Consider the following 18,698-nt stretch of genomic DNA (forward strand, 5'->3'; position numbering starts at 1 on the left):
ATCCTGAGAGGCATGGAGAGGGTGAATGCACTCAATCTTTTTTCCCAGGATTGGGGAATTTTGAATATCAACATGCATTGAGAATCCCCATGAATACACGCAGACTGCGTGGGAGTGCTCAAGGGCTCGAATTGCAGAGAGAACTTTAATTCTTTCGCGAAATGTGGACTAGTGTTCTCGCTGTAGACGAGCCTTTCATTGGATTGTTGAATCTGGCGGGTAACAACGACCCCTGCCCCATGGAAACTGTATGGAAGCAAATTGATTTCCTCAAACTGACTGGAGTGTCACCTGGATTGGGCAGAAGCCAATCGGTTGCCGAGTGCTGGAGAGGGGATTCCTTGCAGCGCCAGGGACCTGGGTTTGAACCCACCCTCGTGGTGACAGTGTGGATTTTGCCCTTTCCTACCCCTCCCCCACTCCCTGTCTACGTGGGTTTCCTCTGGGTGCTTCGTTTTCCTCCCATGTTCCAAAAATGTGCAGGCGAGAATGGATTGGGCGTTCGAAATTCAGGGATAAGCTGTGGGGGTTATTGGGTGGGTCGGGGGTGGTGTATGTTCTTCCGAGGGTCTGTATGGACCTAGTGGGCCAAACGGCCTGTATCCACAGTGATTCCCCCAACGTGTCTCCAGCCTGGCTTCCAGCTCCATCTCTCTGTGCTGAAGGTCCTCCAGTGTGTGTTTTCCCTAGTTTCCAGCACCCAGAACGTCCCACCTTCTGCAAATCGAAAGACAAGTCCCACCCTGCCCTCTCCCATGTGTGTTGTGTAACTGCTTAATCACTTTTAGTGGCCCAGCAAAGGCTAATAGCCAATTTGGCAAACCAGGAGGATGGCTTCAACAGCGACCTTGGGTTCATGTCACATGACAGGTAACCCCACTTCACTGTTATGCTCTCTCTCTCTCTCTCTCACACACACACACACACACACACACACACACACATACACACGCACACACACTTACACACTTACACGCTCGTGCAGAGCCTTTCCGGTCGACATGCTCTCTCTCAGACACACAATATACCTCCCTACACTCACACCAATGCATACAACTTCGCACATGATTATACTCCATCTCACACACACACTTTACCCAGCATGCACACGCACTTACACACACACTCTCTCTCTCATGCATGCCCTCACGCATTTAGAGTGAATTTGCATTTGCAGGATTATATATTTGGAAGTAGAACCAGTCTGACTCAAGACTGGGATACAGACAGACTCTAACTCACAGCTTTCATGCATTGTTTGATGTGAGGTGCTACCTCCTTTTATAAAACATTACGTTTCCTGGAAAACGTGACTAAAAGAAGTTCTGGAATGTACAGATTAATTAGCCGAAATCTGCAATCCATTTTGAAAGGTGAATGATTTAACAGAAATCTAGGTTTCTTCAATTCATCACTTATGTTGCATGACACTATAATCTTTTTGCACTATATTCTGTGCCTTGTGATCCTACTCCACAGCTACCTGATGATGGAGCAGCACTTCGAAACCCAGTGCCTCCAAATAAACCTGTTGGACTATACCCTGGTGTTTGTGAGATTTTAAAACTTTATTTCCAGTGAATACAGCCCACACCTCCAACTGTTGCAATGCCAATGAAACAATGAACCGGTAGCCCTGAAAAATATACAATTTCTAACAGGATTAGCTACTCATTCACTGATCCTTCTGAGACATGACATTAGTGCTGGAGGCTGAAAGAAATGAGCAGCTTTAAAACAAAAACCTGTTGGACCTCGCAGAGTCTGAAACTGGCGGTATGTTCAGGTAACCTTTACTACGACCTTATTTTGTTACAGCTTCAGATTTCCCCAGGAAAAAAGGCATACAATAAGTGCTTTTAAAAGAAAACACCTCCAGCTCAAAGTGCACCCAGTCCCCCCACCCCACTTTCTTTGTTGGTCAACTGAGTTGTCCGTTTGTTACTGGATCCCTGGTACAGCCAGGTAAAGCATGCAGCTTGGATGACTGAGTGGACCCTTTCCCGCAGCAGCAGTTTCCTTCACTAAAAAGGGACAGGAGTGAATCAGATGGTGTTTTTCTCCCCCACTGCGGCTCCTGGGAGTGGAAAGGAAACAATCACCAAAACCCAGTCGTAGCTTTGTGAATCTTCAGAAAATAAGCCAACGTTCATCCCTTCAGATTTTCTATCCTGAGCTTTGTCACTCTTTTGTCGGACATTACAAGTGGAAGTTTTGCAGAAGAGCACCACAATGCAATCTGATTAATCAGGGCCTGGATGTTTTCGGTCTTTGAATGTGTGTGTTGTGCTCCAGAACATTGGTGTTCACAGTTTATAATACTTATCTTCCCAGTCCCCTGTATCACTTGTCGAAAATGTTTAATTTGCATTTTGTAATCCTTTCACTGTCTGCTAATGAGGAAAGTGTTTGCGTGTTTTACCTAAGTTATGTTGATCTTGCATACCTCGAGCCTCAAGCTAATTTCACGAGAAACCTTCTCCAGTTCAAAAGCAAACTGTTAGTGATGGCTCTGTTTCTTGTCACGTATCCAATTTCAGATCGATGTTGTTAATGTCCCTTTTATTCCTACGGATCCACTTTCGCACACAGGGCATGAACAGAACTGTCTCTAAATACATTTACCAATCTACATTCATCCTGTCGATTGTCCAGAGACAATCCAGACAACGTCCCCTTGTTGTAGAGGCCGGGAGGTTGACTCTGATGTTCTCGGGACATGAACTGATCTGAGACATTGAAAGAATTGTCGTTCGTGCACATCAGGAATTCAAACCCCTTCTCTCCTCCGAGCCAATGAGGGAACTCGGGAACAGGCAAAACACTGAAAGGCTCGAAGGGCGACGGTCCCGGAGTAAGAAAGCTAGTTCCTCGTGACATGGATGTGTCTGCAGAGGGTGGGATCAGACTGGCCCCGGTGTCTCCACAATGAATGTCCCAGGCTTTATAATGTAAAAGTAAAACTGTTAGACGACAATTGCAATTCTCGGCGGGGCGGGCTGAATTTATGAACTCACTAACAGCCTCCCCTAAGGGATGGTGAAGGCCCGGCATTGTCGTGAAGCGGGCATACGGTTTGAATTCCCGATCTGCGGGAATGAGAATCTTTTCACTGTCTCGCGTCAATAAATGTCCCTCAGAACATCGGAGTCAAGTCACAGCGGAAGCTGAAATAGCCTCACACGCTGCTCACGGGCACATTTTACTTTCCCCAACTCAACGCCTCAACCACTGCGGCTCCTGGGAGTGGAAAGGAAACAATCATCAAAACCCAGTCTTAGTTTTGTGAATCTTCAGAAAATAAGCAAACCTTCATCCCTTCGGATTTTCTATCCTGGGCTGACAGGGATGGGTTTTGTCACTCTTTTGTCGGATATTGCAAGTGGATGTTTTGCAGAAAAGCACCACAATGCAATCTGATTAATCAGGATCTGGATGTTTTCGGTCTTTGAATGTAAGTGTTGTGCTCCAGAACTTTGTTGTTCACAGTTTATAATACTTTTCTTCCCAGTCCCCTGTACCACTTGTCGAAAATGCTTAATTTGCGTCTTGTAATCCTTTCACGGATCGCGTTTCCGTGTTTTACCTAAATTATCTTGACCTTGCATACCTCAAGCCTCAAGCTAATTTCACAAGAAACCTTCTCCAGTTCAAAAGCCAACTGTCAATAATGCCTCTGTTTCTTATCACGTATCCAATTTCAGATCGATATTGTTAATGTCCCTTTTATTCCTTCAGATCCACGTTTCCCTCACAGGGCATGAACAGAACTGTCACCAAATACATTTACCAATCTTCCTTCATCCTTTCGATTGTATTAGCATCAAAATAACTCGAGAGACTTTCATCACAATTTTCTGTGAACAGTTCTACATTAGCTTTGCTGAATGAACCCCAAATTTCTTGAAGTGGCTCCTTATTTTCGGCCCTGATTATTCATCTCTCTACGCACGGAAATGGATCCTTCCCACCCGCTCTGTCCCTCATCAATGTGTGTAGTTCAATTCGATCTCCCATCAGCCTCCTCTGTCCTGATCAAATCCAGGGGAACAGGATACGTTGGGGCTATGGCGCGGACAGGACAAGTCCAGTACTCACCTTTCCTGTTAGAGCAATTCCATGAGAAATTTTAGATCATAACTTTGGGCGTGTAGTTGTGGCCGAATACTTAAGGGGCTGGCGTGGAGATCCTTTGGGGCTCCCCCGCCCATGGTGGTAACCTGCTGGCTATGCTTTTTTCGCCGGCGATTTTAAATGACTTCCTGTTGGTTGCATTATCGCTCAAACTTCACAAAACCCGTCTCAATAAAGTCCCGTTTTCTCATGTCTGGGAATTGATTTCCATGCAGGAAACTCGAGTTCGGAACAAACAAGGTACCAGACTCAAAACGTCAATTCTGTTTACCTTTCCACAGATGATGCACGACCTGTTGGCTTTCTGCAGTATTCTCTGTGTTTATTCGGCACAAGTGCTGCTTTTCATTCAAGAACTTCAATTCCTGTCCTCTGGTAACTGACTCTGGTCAGTGGCAATTGGTTCTTCTGATCATTAATCTGCCCATTCTCACCGCTTCTTCTCCCATCATTACCAACAGCGTCAGGAAATCTCCAGTTAACCTTCTTTGCTCCAAAGCGAACATTCCCAACCTTGGGAATGTCTCCCCACAACGGAAATTCCACATCCCTGGAAATGAAGCATGGCGTACACTTGGGAAGAGATTTTGGCAAAATATTGTCAGTTAGGAAATGGAAAAATGTTCATGAAGCAAAACAGAAATCCCAGTCTCCAGATTTGTGAACCTTTAGAAACTCTTTGGGAAGCGGATTCAGATGAGAATGAAAGATGAACCGTCCGACTGAGCAGAGACAGTCCAGACACCGTCCCCTTGTTGAAGAGGCTGGGAGATTGACTCTGATGTTCTCGGGACATGAACTGATCTGAGACATTGAAGGAATTGTCGTTCGTGCACATCAGGAATTCAAACCCCTTCTCGCCTCCGAGCCAATGAGGGAACTTGGGAACAGGCAAAACACTGAAAGGCTCGAAGGGCGACGGTCCCAGAGGAAGAAAACTAGTTCCTCGTGACATGGATATGTCTGCAGAAGGTGGGATCGGACTGTCCCCGGTGTCTCCACAATGAATGTCCCAGGCATTATTAAGGAAAAGTAAAAGTGTTAGACGACAATTGTAATTCTAGGCGGGGCAGGCTGAATTATGAATTCACTAATAGCCTCCCCTAAGCGATGGCGCAGTCCCTGACGTTTCCTGCCTCTGTGGCGCAATTGGTCAGCGCGTTCGCCTGTTAACCGCAAAGGTTGGTGGTTCGAACCCACCCAGGGATGCTTAGTTCGCTGCTCTTCCTAGGTCCCGCGGCTGTGTGCCCTTTAATAGGGTCAGGAGAATATTACCCAAACGGAAACCTTCTCCACAAAGGGCTTTCTGAATTCTATTATTGTCTAACGAAAGGGACTGCGGATGCTGAGAACCCGACCCAAAAAAGAGAAACTCGGCAGGTTTGACAGCACCTGTCGGAGAAAACGGAATTCTGAAATGCTGTGTCTGATTCTCTTTCCATAGATGTTGCCTGACCTTCTCCGTTCCTCCTGAAATTTCTAGATTTGTTTTTAACTGAAAGTTCATTTCATCTTTTGCGATGAAACAGCTAGACTCGCAGTGTGCAGATATTTAACCCTTTCGAATCACTGAAGTGAATAGATTCAAACAAACTCTGCGATGATTCACTCTTTCTCAGCTCCGCAGGCAGACAGATCTGGGAAGTGAAGCTGTCAGTGTAATTCTGTATTCGTGGGCTGAGTGGTTAATGCGATGGACTTGAAACCCATTGCGGTTTCCCCACGCAGGTGTGACCCCTGCCGACTACAAAATGAGAAATGTCGAAAAGGAAGGGAGCTTGCTCCCCGGCTTCTTCTTTAAGATTCAAGTCAGTGGAGGGGGAAAAATATTTCACTCACATTGGGAGTGGTGGGAATCTGCAACCCACTGCCTGTTCGGGTGGAATAAGCAGATATCCGCAGAGCTTCTTTTGAGGCTATGAGCCAAGTGTCTGCAAATGAGACTAGAACAGTGAGGGACATGAAATCGTGATCGAAATGAAGCAGGCACCTGAGGACAAGGGTGTTTCCTTTGCCAGTGAAAGATACTCCTTCACAAACTTGGGACTTTGGAAGGGAAGCAGTGACGGTGATTATCTTTGGTTGTTGACGATGTGGCTGTTCCCATTGCTGCGCATGTCCGTGTTAGCGTCAGAACTCTGCAGCATGGTGGCGTGAGATACGCACAGGGCCAGGGGAGCAATGAATGACGCATCTGTCTCCACCTACCTGTTTGAAATGCAGCTCACAGCTTCTTCACACACCCCAATTAATCTTTCTCATTGTCCTGAAGTCAGCATACGGTTTGAATTCCCGATCTGCGGGAATGAGAATCTTTTCACTCTCTCGCGTCAATAAATGTCCCTCGGAACATCGGAGTCAAGTCACAGCGGAAGCTGAGATAGCCCCACACGCTGCTCATGGGCACATTTTACTTTCGGGTAAAAAATCAGGTCTGCAGATGCTGGAGATCACAGCTGAAAATGTGTTGCTGGTTAAAGCACAGCAGGTTAGGCAGCATCCAAGGAATAGGAAATTCGACGTTTCGGGCATATGTCCTTCATCAGGAAAGGGCATATGCCCGAAACGTCAAATTTCCTATTCCTTGGATGCTGCCTAACCTGCTGTGCTTTAACCAGCAACACATTTTCAGCACATTTTACTTTCCCCAACTCACCGCCCCAACCACTGCGGCTCCTGGGAGTGGAAAGGAAACAATCACCAAAACCCGTCTTAGTTTTGTAAATCTTCAGAAAATAAGCAAACCTTCATCCCTTCGGATTTTCTATCCTGGGCTGACAGGGATGGGTTTTGTCACTCTTTTGTCGGATATTGCAAGTGGATGTTTTGCAGAAAAGCACCACAATGCAATCTGATTAATCAGGATCTGGATGTTTTCGGTCTTTGAATGTAAGTGTTGTGCTCCAGAACATTGTTGTTCACAGTTTATAATACTTTCCTTCCCAGTCTCCTGTACCACTTATCAAAAATGCTTAATTTGCGTCTTGTAATCCTTTCACTGTCTGCTAATGAGGATCGCGTTTCCGTGTTTTACCTCAGTTATCTTGGCCTTGCATACCTCAAGGCTCAAGCTAATTTCACGAGAAACCTTCTCCAGTTCAAAAGTTAATTATGGCTCTGTTTCTCGTCACGTATCCAATTTCAGATCGATGTTGTTAATGTTCCTTTTATTCCTTCAGATCCAGGTTTCGCTCACAGGGTAAGAACAGACCTGTCACCAAATACATTTACCAATCTTCCTTCATCCTATCGATTGTATTAGCATCATCAACACTTCTCATCAAAATAACTCGAGAGACTTCCATCACAATTTTGTGTGAACAGTTCTACATTAGCTTTGCTGAATGAACCCCAAATTTCTTGAAGTGGCTCCTTTTTTTCGGCCCTGATTATTCATCTCTCTACGCACGGAATTGGATCCTTCCCACCCGCTCTATCCCTCATCATTGTGTGTAGTTCAATTCGATCTCCCATCCGCCTCTTCTGTCCTGATCAAATCCAGGGGAACAGGAAACGTTGGGACTGTGCTGCGGACAGGACAAGTCCAGTACTCACCTTTCCTGTTAGAGCAATTCCATGAGAAATTTTAGACCACAACTTTGGACGTGTAGTTGTGGCTGAATACTTAAGGTGCTGGCGTGGAGATCCTTTGGGGTTCCCCCATCCCCGCCTCCCCCCGCCCATCGTGGTAACCTGCTGACTATGCTTTCTTTGCTGGCGATTTTAAATGACTTCCTGTTGGTTGCATTATCGCTCAAACTTCACAAAACCCGTCTCAGTAAGGTCACGTTTTCTCATGTCTGGGAATTTATTGCCATGCTGGAAACTCGAGTTCTGAACTAACAAGGTACCAGACTCAAAACGTCAGCTCTGTTTACCTTTCCATGGATGCTGCTCGACCTTTTGGCTTTCAGCAGTATTCTCTATGGTTATTAGGCACAAGTGCTGCTATTCATTCAAGAACTTCAATTCCTGTCCTCTGGTAACTGACTCTGGTCAGTGGCAATTGGTTCTTCTGATCATTATTCTGCCCATTCCCACCGCTTCTTCTCCCATCATTACCAACAGTCCAAGGAAATCTCCAGTTAACTTTCTTTGCTCCAAAGCGAACATTCCCAACCTTGGGAATGTCTCCCCACAATGGAAATTTCTCATCCCTGGAAAAGAAGCACGGCGTACACTTGGGAAGAGATTTTGGCAAAATATTGTCAGTTAGGAAATGGAAAGATGTTCATGTAGCAAAACAGAAATCCCAGTCTCCAGATTTGTGAACCTTTAGAAACTCTTTGGGGAGTGGATTTAGATGAGAATGAAAGATGAACCGTCCGATTGAGCAGAGACAGTCCAGACGACGTCCCCTTGTTGAAGAGGCTGGGAGATTGACTCTGATGTTCTCGGGACATGAACTGATCTGAGACATTGAAGGAATTGTCGTTCGTGCACATCAGGAATTCAAACCCCTTCTCGCCTCCGAGCCAATGAGGGAACTCGGGAACAGGCAAAACACTGAAAGGCTCGAAGGGCGTCGGTCCAGGAGGAAGAAAACTAGTTCCTCGTGACATGGATATGTCTGCAGAGGGTGGGATCAGACTATCCCCGGTGTCTCCACAATGAATGTCCCAGGCTTTATTAAGGAAAAGGAGAACTGATAGATGACAATTGTAATTCTAGGCGGGCCAAGCTGAATTATGTATTCACTAACAGCCACCGCTAAATCATGGTGCAGCCGACCGCCCAGCGACGCCTGTCTCTATGGCGCAATTGGTCATCGCGCTCGGCTATTAATCGAGCGGTTGGTGGTTCCAACCCACCCAGGTTAGTTTACTGCTCTTTCTTGACTTCGAATCTGTGTGCTTTGAATGGGGTCACGAAAATGTTCCCCAAACTTAAAGCTTCTCCAGAAAGGGGTTCCTGCATTGAATTAATGTCTGTTGTAAGGGACCGCGGATGCGGAGAACCCGAGACATAAAGAGAAACTCGGTAGGTTTGACAGCACCTGTCGGAGAAAACGGAATTCTGAAATGTCGTGTCTGATTCTCTTTCCATAGATGTTGCCTGACCTTTTCCGTTCCTCCTGCAAATTTCCATATTTGTTTTTAACTGAAAGTTCATTTCATATTTAGGGATGAAACAGCTAGACTCGCAGTGTGCAGATATTTAACCCTTTCGAATAACCGTGAAGCGAATGGATTCAAACAAACTCTGCGATGATTCACTCTTTCTCAGCTCCGCAGGCAGACAGATCTGGGAAATGAAGCTGTCAGTGTGGTTCTGTATTCGTGGGCTGAGTGATTTATGCGATGGACTTGAAACCCATTGTGGTTTCCTCACGCAGATGTGACCCCTGCCGACTACAAAATGAGAAATGTCGTCGAAAAGAAAGGGAGCTTGCTCCCCGGCTTCTTCTTTAAGATTCAAATCAGTGGAGGGGGAAAAATATTTCACTCAGATTGGGACTGGTGGAAATCTGCAACCCACTGCCTGTTCAGGTGGAACAAGCAGATACCCGCAGAGCTTCTTTTGAGGCGATGAGCCAAGTGTTTGGAAATGAGACTAGAACAATGAATGACGCATCTGTCTCCACCTACCTGTTTGAAATGCAGCTTACAGCTTCTTCACACACCCCACTAAATCTTTCTCATTGTCCTGAAGTCGGCATACGGTTTGAATTCCCGATCTGCGGGAATGAGAATCTTTTCAGTGACTCGCGTCAATAAATGTCCCTCAGAACATCGGAGTCAAGTCACAGCGGAAGCGGAAATAGCCTCACACGCTGCTCACGGGCACATTTTACTTTCCCCAACTCACCGCCTCAACCACTGTGGCTTCTGGGAGTGGAAAGGAAACAATCACCACAACCCAGTCTTAACTTTGTGAATCTTCAGAAAATAAGCAAATCTTCATCCCTTCGGATTTTCTATCCTGGGCTGTTAGGGATCGGTTTTGTCACTCTTTTGTCGGATATTGCAAGTGGATGTTTTGCAGAAAAGCACCACAATTCACTCTGATTAATCAGGACCTGGATGTTTTTGGTGTTTGAATGTAAGTGTTGTGCTCCAGAACTTTGTTGTTCACAGTTTATAATACTTTTCTTCCCACTCCCCTATATCACTTGTCAAAAATGCTTGTAATACTTTCATGGCTGTTAACCGGAAGGTTGGTGGTTCGATACCATCCAGGAGCGCTTTATTTGCTGCTCTTCCTCGGCTTTGACAATGTGTGCTTTTAATGGGGTCAGGAAAATGTTCCCCAAACATCTACAGAACGTCTACGTTCGGCCTGCAAAAAAGACCCTGAGCTTCCAGTTGCCTGCCAATTCCACACCCCACCCTGTTCCCTGACCAACATCTCTGTCTCAGGTTTGCTGTATTGTCCCAGCGAAGCTCAGCACCAGCAGAACGAAGAGTACTGGATATTCTACTTGGGGACCATACATCCCTCCGGTCCCAATATCAAATTCAATAATTCTAGGGCCTGAAATCCATAGTATCCTCGTCTCTACCACACACACCAAGCCTTGTTATTACATCGTCTGTCATTACACACTACCTATTCTTAGCCACGAACAGTCTCTATTAACAGTTATTCACCCTCCCACGCAGATCGTTATCAACTCCCTTTCCTGTCCAACGGTTCTTCCCTCGCTTTGGGCTCTGTCCTGATCTATCATTTACTGCATCCGCCTTCCTCCCACAATATCTCCTGCATATAAACCAACGTTTTCCCAATCACCATCAGTTCTATGTAAGGGTCACCGGCAACTACTGTTTGTTTTTTGTTTCTGATATACAGCATCCGCAGTTCTTTCCGCTTTTTATTGAGGTATGGTTGGAAATTGTTTCGAGAAACAGAAGGAGAGGGGGAGAGACAGAACAGACATGAACTGTTGATCTCCGTTGTTACTCAAAACGTAAAATCATTGTAGTGCGATGACTTCCCTTAAGCATGAATAGAGGTCCAAATATTCCATGAGCTGGTGGCGCAACGGGAGCGCGTCTGACTCCAGATCAGAAGGTTGCGTGTTCAAATCACGTCAGGCTCATTAAAATCGGTTCCTCATATTTCCAACCAAGAAAGATTGCGTTCACTCCGGATATCTATTAAGCCCAGTCTTCTTTCTGGAAACTTTCAATAATACGTGAAGCTTTGCTGTCAGTTTGATTTGTGAGCACTGGGGAGGTGGTGTGCCCAGTGTTTGGGTAAATGCTTAGCTCCCCCAGTTCAGCGCTGGATTTAAACACAGCCGTCTATCTCTGGACAGCCGCTTCTTTCAGTTGGTGATAGGGTGGTGAGAACAACATAATGCAGATAAGTTTATTACATCATCCAGAGACACCCAGCTTTGTGTTTCAATCTATCAGGAGAGTGACAGCGAGTTCAGATAGAAATGTTTCCCACCAACAACAAATTATTTCCTCTCACTGGACACAGTTAAAATTATCGAGGAGAAAGTGAGGTCTGCAGAAGCTGGAGATCAGAGCTGAAAATATGTTGCTGGAAAAACGCAGCAGGTCAGGCAGCATCCAAGGAACAGGAAATTCGACGTTTCGGGCATAAGCCCTTCATCAGGAATTCGGGTCTACGGGCTATCCGTTCTTCTCAAATGCGCTGTACAGTTGTTTATTGATCTTCGCCGTTGCTGGGCGCTGCAGTGTGAAGTAGCTCGTTGAAATAGCATCCTGATGCAGATTTGTTTGCATGTTTTGGGATGATTGGATCTGCAGCTTAAGTACTTGGTTCGCGTGTGTTGTTTCCTGGAGACGCTGTTTTGAATTTACCATTGACTGTTCGCTCTACTGTGACATCTAGAACAACAGCACTTTGTTGTTGTTCTCCTCTTTTGTGAATTTTATGCCAGTAAGGAGATTGTTGATGGTGTTGTAGGTTTCCTCTAAGTTGTTCCATTATCTCTGCATTATTGCTTCTGTTAGGAATCCTGATATTGGTAGTTTCATGGGTGCTGCGTTGATTTGTTTGTTAGTCTTGTTACTGAATAGGAAGTGGGAGGTAAGGCACAGCTCCACGAGCTTGACAGTGTTATCTTTGCTGATGACGTTGGTGCTGTTTGATATTTGTGTCTTTGGTTCTTCAAGTAGTGTCTTCAGTTTTCTTTGGTCACGTTGATGTTAATGGATGTGAACAGGGCTGTATGTCAAAGGACAGTATTATACTATCCTCTTCTATCTTGTTGTCTTTGGTGTTCAAGAATTCTTGGATGGAGTAACTGGAGTGGCGTGAGTCTTCGACTTGGTGTTTTAGTCTTCAGTGGAGGTCTTTGACTAGCCTGTATATTGATGTTCCAAGTGGTGAGACTGTGGCCTGAGGGGGGCTCCTGGTTTGAAGAGGAGGAGAACAGCAACAAAGTGCCATTCCTGTATGTCACAGTAGAGCGAACAGTCAATGGGGAACTTCAAACTAGCGTCGACAGAAAAACAACACGCGCAAACCAAATACTTAACCGCAGAAGCAATCATCCCAACACCCACAAACGAGTGAACAATCCTCACTCTCTCCGCGGAGCAGGTAAGGGCTGTTTGGCACTCTCTGTTTGTAGACGCGGTTACGTTTGTTTCACGGTTTAAATTTAAATTTTTTTTCAAAAAAAGTGCGGAGCGGACCCGGAAGCTGGTGTAGCGCAAACTTACCTGGGTAGGTTTTTTTTCCAATAAATGCGCGGAGGAGAGAATGTATGGAGGAAAACTTCATTCCAGTGACAATAACATGGAACAAACTGCCTACAAAGATGCTGGAAATGGAGCTGAATCAAGGATATGAAAATGAAATGTTAAGCCTGCTTGAGAAAAGAAAGGCAGAAAAATTGCTGAATGACTTCCTGCTGGCCTATTAAATAAAAAAATTATGACAAAAAAGGACGTAACTCCATTACTACATTAGAAGGTGAACAATAATTACAAAGAAACTTTTAGAACAGCCAACAATATCAGATATACATCACATAGAGCAAAGAACAAAGAAAATTTACAGCCCAGGAACAGGCCCTTCAAGCCTGAGCCGATCCAAATGTACTGTCTAAACCTGTTGGTCAATTCCTAAGTATTTGTATCCCTCTACTCCCCACCCACTCATGCATTTATCCAGACGCATCTTAAATGAATCTACCGTGCCTGCCTCTACCGCCTCTGCTGGCAATGCGTTCCAAACGCCCACCACCCTCTGTGTGAAGTAAAACTTATTTTCACTTTGAATAAGTGCTGCCCTTGCCGCGTTCATTGTAATGGTAGCTCTGCTCCATCCCTGATTCAGGAAGTCGGATCTCGTTTAACGAAGCTGCTTTTTGAGAGAATTGATTGGCCATTTTCGCACAAGGCAAGGTAAAAAACAAGGGCTCGTCCGGACTTTGAACCCGGGATACGTCCACGCACCAAGATGCCCGTCGTGAGAACCATCCCCGTAGACCAACGAGCCACATGCCCTAGGTGCCCTGCATATTCTTAACTTGTGCCAATCCCTTAAATGCTGCTCAGTTCCATGAGAATCTAATCTTTTAGTTGTGAACATGAGTAAAGAAACAATCTTTTTCGAGGGTGCAAACTGTACACGTGCCAAACTGAGTGAATGCACAGGAAAATAGCTTTAAGAGAGATAGAAAGTATTTGAGCACCTTTGGAGTGTCTGCCCCCTCCCTGGATTCACTCCAGTTGCTACAAGTGAACAGTGTTTCACCCACCCGTACCTCCCCTCCCCCCTCGCTGCTGGAGGATGGTATATGGAAAGGGTGTGACATTGCTTTGCTCCCAGATAGTGCCCAGAGGGAGGAAGTTTCACTCTGAAGCTGGCAGGGCTGCATCCGCATTGTGACGTCAACAATGGAGGCGGGCCGGACAGCTGCCCTGCAGTTGAGGCACGTGTAGAGGGGAGGACACTTTGCAAATCCCGCTCTCCTCCAAGTCAATGCGATTTGAGTTCAAGCAAAGCAAGGGGTTTAAATTTATTTTAGAAAACCTCCTTTGTGCCGTGGGAAAACTCTGCCGCGGGAAATGCAGTGTTACAGATTCATATTAACAGAAGCAGGAGTAGACCATTTGGTCAAGCCTGCTTCGTCATTCGTTAAGATCACAGCTCCACCAACCTGCACAATCCCGACTACCCTTAATTCCCCTACCACACAAATACCCATCCAACTGTGTATTCAATATACTTCATGAAGCTGTCTCAACTGCTCTCTTGGGCAGAGAATCCCATGGAGTCTCACAGAGTGACACAGATGTACAGCACGGAAACAGACCCTTCGGTCCAACTCGTCCATGCAGCCCAGACACGTGCCTCAACTGCGGGGCAGCACGGTGGCACAGTGGTTAGCACTGCTGCCTCACAGCGCCAGGGACCTGGGTTCAATTCCCGCCTCAGGCGACTGACTGTGTGGAGTTTGCACGTTCTCCCCGTGTCTGCGTGGGTTTCCTCCGGGTGCTCCGGTTTCCTCCCACAGACCAAAAGATGTGCGGGTCAGGTGAATTGGCCATGTTAAATTGTCCGTAGTGTTAGGTAAGGGGTAAATGTAGGGGTATGGGTGGGTTGCGCTTCGGCGGGTCGGTGTGGACTTGTTGGGCCGAAGGGCCTGTTTCCACACTGTAAGTCTAATCTAATCTAATATCCTAACATAATACAGTCCCATTTGCCAGCACCTTCCTATTCGTGTACACATCCAGATACATTTTAAATGCTGTTATTATACCAACCTCCATCACTTTCCCAGCAACTCATGCCGTGCATGCATCACCCTCTGCGTGAAAAGGTTGCCCCTTATGTCCCTTCTATACCTTTCCCCTCCCCTCCATAAACCTATGCCTTCTAGTTCTGGACTCCCCCATCCCAGGTAAAAGAACTTGTCTATTTGCCCTATCCATCTCCCTCATGGTTTTATAAACCTCTATATGGTCACCCCTTAGCCTCCGACGCTCCAGAGAAAATAGTCCATTCAACCTTGCCCTACAGCTCAACCCTCCAACACTGGCAACATCCTTGGAAACCTTTTCTGCACCTTTTCTAGTTTCACAACATCTTTCCAATAGGAAGCAGACCAAAATTGCATGCAATATACCAAACGTGGCCTGACCAATGTTCTGTACAGTGGCAACATGAGCTCCCAACATCTATCCTCGATGCTCTGATCAACAAAGGAAAGCATGCCAAACGCCTTCTTTACTATCCAATCTGCCTGCGTCTCTACGTTTAAGGAACTATCAACCTGAACTCCAAGATCTCTTTGTTCAGCAACACTTCCTATGAACTTACCATTAAGTGTAAAAGTCCTGCTCTGATTTGTTTTTTTCAAAATGGAGCACCTCATATTTATCTACATTAACCTCCAAAAGCCACTTCTCAGCCCATTGGCCCATCTGATCAAGGTCCCGTTGCAATCTGAGATAACCTTCTTTGCTTGTCACTTCAACTCCAATTTTGGTGTCATCTACAAACTTACGAACTATACCTCCTCCGTTTACATACAAATCATTTATATAAATGACAAAAAGTAGGTGACCCAGCATCAATCTTTCTGACACACCATTGGTCACAGGCCTTCAGTCTGAAAAGCAACCCTCCATCACCACCCTCTGACTTCTGCCTTCGAGCCAGTTCTGTATTCAAATGGCGAGTTTTCCCTGCATTCCATGAATTCCTGAAGAAGGGCTCATGCCTGAAACGTCGATTCTCCTGCTCCTTGGATGCTGCCTGACCTGCTGCGCTTTTCCAGCAACACATTTTCAACTTCCATGAGATTAAACCTTGCTCACCAGTCTCCCATGAGGACCCTTGATGAACGCCTTCCTGAAGTCCATGTAGATCACGTCTATTGCACTGCCCTCATCAATCCACTTTGTTACTTCTTCAAAAAGTTCAATCATGTTCGTGAGACATGATTTCCCAAGCATAAGGCCATGCTGACTATCCCAAATCAATTCTTGCCTTTCCAAATACATGTAAATCCTATCTCTCGGAATTCTCTCCATCAGCTTGCCCATCACAGATGTTAGGCTCACAGGTCTATAGTTCCCTGGCTTTTCCTTACCACCTTTCTTAAATACTGGCACCACATTAGCCACCCTCCAGCCTTCCGGCACCTCACCAGTGACTATGGATGATGCAAATATCTCAGTGAGAGGCCCAGCAATCACTCCCCCAGTTTCACACAGAGTTCTAGGGTACTCCTGATCAGGTCCTTGGGATTTATCCACGTTTATGCATTTCATGATATCCAGCAATTTCTCATCTGTAATATGGGCATTTTTTCAACATGTCACCATCTATTTTCTCACATTCTATATCTTCCATGCCCTTCCCCACAGTAAACACTGATGCACAATATCCGTTCAGTATTCCACTCCAACCCTCCCATCTACTGCAGCTCCACACAAAGGCCGCCTTGCCGATCTTTGAAGGGCCCTATTCTCTCTCTTGTTATCCTTTTGTCCTTAATGTATTTACAAAAAACCATTTGGGATATCCATGACTCTATTTGCCAAAGCTATCTCATGACCCCTTTTTGCCCTCATGATTTTCCTCTTAAGTATGCTCATACTGCCTTTATAGTCTAAGGATTTTATCTTAACCAAAATCTCATTTTCTCTAGTCATCCAGCATTCCCCAACCTACCAGCCTTTCCTCTCACCCTGACAGGAATATACTGTGTCTGGACTCTTGTTATCTCATATTTGAAGGCTTCCCATTTTCCAGCATTCCTTTAATCTGCAAACATCTTTCCTCAGTCAGCTTTTGAAAGATCATGCCTAATACCTGAGTCTTCCTCCAATTTCGCACGTCAACTTTTAGATCTGATATATTATTTTCAATCAGTATTCTAATGTTAATAGAATTATGGTTGCTGGCCCTAAGGTTTTGCACCCTCGACTGTATGTACATCCACATTGTGAATTAGAAAATGCTCTTGTACACACTTAATAAATTCCTCTATTTGGCAGATATGTAAATGGGCAGGAGCTATACCTTGGGTCCACTCTTCCTTCATCCCCACCAACCTTAACACCATTCCTACTCCAATAGTCAAACGGCACGTTCCCCTGCAACTGCCGAATGTGTGACACCAGCCCATTTACCTGCTCCCTCCTCACTATCCAAGGGCCCAAACTTACCTTCCAGGTGAAGCGGCACTTTACCTGCACTTCCCACAACCCAGGCTACTGCTTTGCTGCTCACAATGTGGTCTCATCAACATTGGGGAAAACGAAGCATAAACTGGGTGACTGCTGCACAGAACATCTAAGTTCTGCCTGCAAAAAAGACCCTGAGCTTCCAGTTGCCTGCCAATTCCACACCCCACCCTGTTCCCTGACCAACATCTCAGTCTCAGGTTTACTGTATTGTCCCAGCGAAACTCTGCACCAGCAGAACGAAGAGCACCGAATATTACACTGGGGACCATACATCCCTCCGGTCCCAATATCAAATTCAATAATTCTAGGGCCTGAAATCCATTGTATCCTCGTCCCTACCACACACACCAAGCCTTGTTATCACATAGTCTGTCATTACACACTACCTATTCTTAGCCACGAACAGTCTCCATTCACCCCCCAACACAGATCGTTATCAACTCCCTTTCCTGTCCAACAGTTCTTCCCTCGCTTTGGGCTCTGTCCTGATCTATCATTTACTGCATCCGCCTTCCTCCCACATATAAACCAGCGTTTTCCCAATTACCATCAGTTCTTTAGATTAGATTACTTACAGCGTGGAAACAGGCCCTTCGGCCCAACAAGTCCACACCGACCCGCCGAAGCGCAACCCACCCATACCCTTACCTAACACTATGGGCAATTTAGCACAGCCAGTTCACCTGACACGCACATCTTTGTGACTGTGGGAGGAAATCAGAGCACCCAGAGGAAACCCACGCAGACACGGGGAGAACGTGCAAACTCCACACAGTCAGTCACCTGAGTCGGGAATTGAACCCGGGTCTCAGGCGCTGTGAGGCAGCAGTGCTAACTGCTATGCCACTATGCTGCCCACCCTTCTGTGGAAGGGTCACTGGCAACTCCTGTTTTTTTTGTTTCTGAAATACAGCATCCACAGTTCTTTCAGCTTTTTATTGAGGTAGAGTCGGAAATTGTTTTGAGATACAGAAGGAGAGGGGGGAGAGACAGAACAGACATGAACTGTTGATCTCCGTTATTACTCATAACGTAAAATCATTGCAGTGCGATCACTTCCCTTAAGCATGAATAGAGGGAGCAGATTGTCCGTGAGCTTGTGGCGCAACGGTAGCGCGTCTGACTCCAGATCAGAAGGTTGCGTGTTCAAATCACGTCAGGCTCACTGACGCCAACTTCTTATATTTCAAATCAAGAAAGGAGTACGTTCACTCCGGATATCTGTTGATCCAAGTCTTCTTTGCGGAAACTTTCGATCACACGTGAAGCTTTGCTGTCAGTTTGATTTGTGAACACTGTGTCAGGGAGGTGGTGTGCACAGTGTTTGGGGAAATTCTCAGCTTCCCCCAGTTCATCACGGGATTTAAACGCAGCCGCTTCGTTCAGTTGCTGACAGCGCAGTGTGAATAACATAATACCGATACTTTTACAACA

General features: G+C 45.8%; 3 non-coding genes across 3 annotated transcripts; all 3 read left to right on the plus strand.

The window, feature by feature from the left end:
• The first annotated feature begins 5,268 nt into the window (after positions 1-5,268).
• Positions 5,269-5,343, plus strand: trnan-guu (transfer RNA asparagine (anticodon GUU)). The gene has a single exon. It is a non-coding gene; the product is annotated as a tRNA-Asn (tRNA).
• A 5,761-nt stretch (positions 5,344-11,104) lies between these two features.
• Positions 11,105-11,176, plus strand: trnaw-cca (transfer RNA tryptophan (anticodon CCA)). Its single transcript has one exon. It is a non-coding gene; the product is annotated as a tRNA-Trp (tRNA).
• Positions 11,177-18,357: 7,181 nt separating this feature from the next.
• trnaw-cca (transfer RNA tryptophan (anticodon CCA)) lies at positions 18,358-18,429 on the plus strand. The gene has a single exon. It is a non-coding gene; the product is annotated as a tRNA-Trp (tRNA).
• Positions 18,430-18,698: the final 269 nt, after the last annotated feature.

This window comes from Hemiscyllium ocellatum (assembly GCF_020745735.1).
Source record: "Hemiscyllium ocellatum isolate sHemOce1 chromosome 27 unlocalized genomic scaffold, sHemOce1.pat.X.cur. SUPER_27_unloc_26, whole genome shotgun sequence".
Taxonomy (NCBI): domain Eukaryota; kingdom Metazoa; phylum Chordata; class Chondrichthyes; order Orectolobiformes; family Hemiscylliidae; genus Hemiscyllium; species Hemiscyllium ocellatum.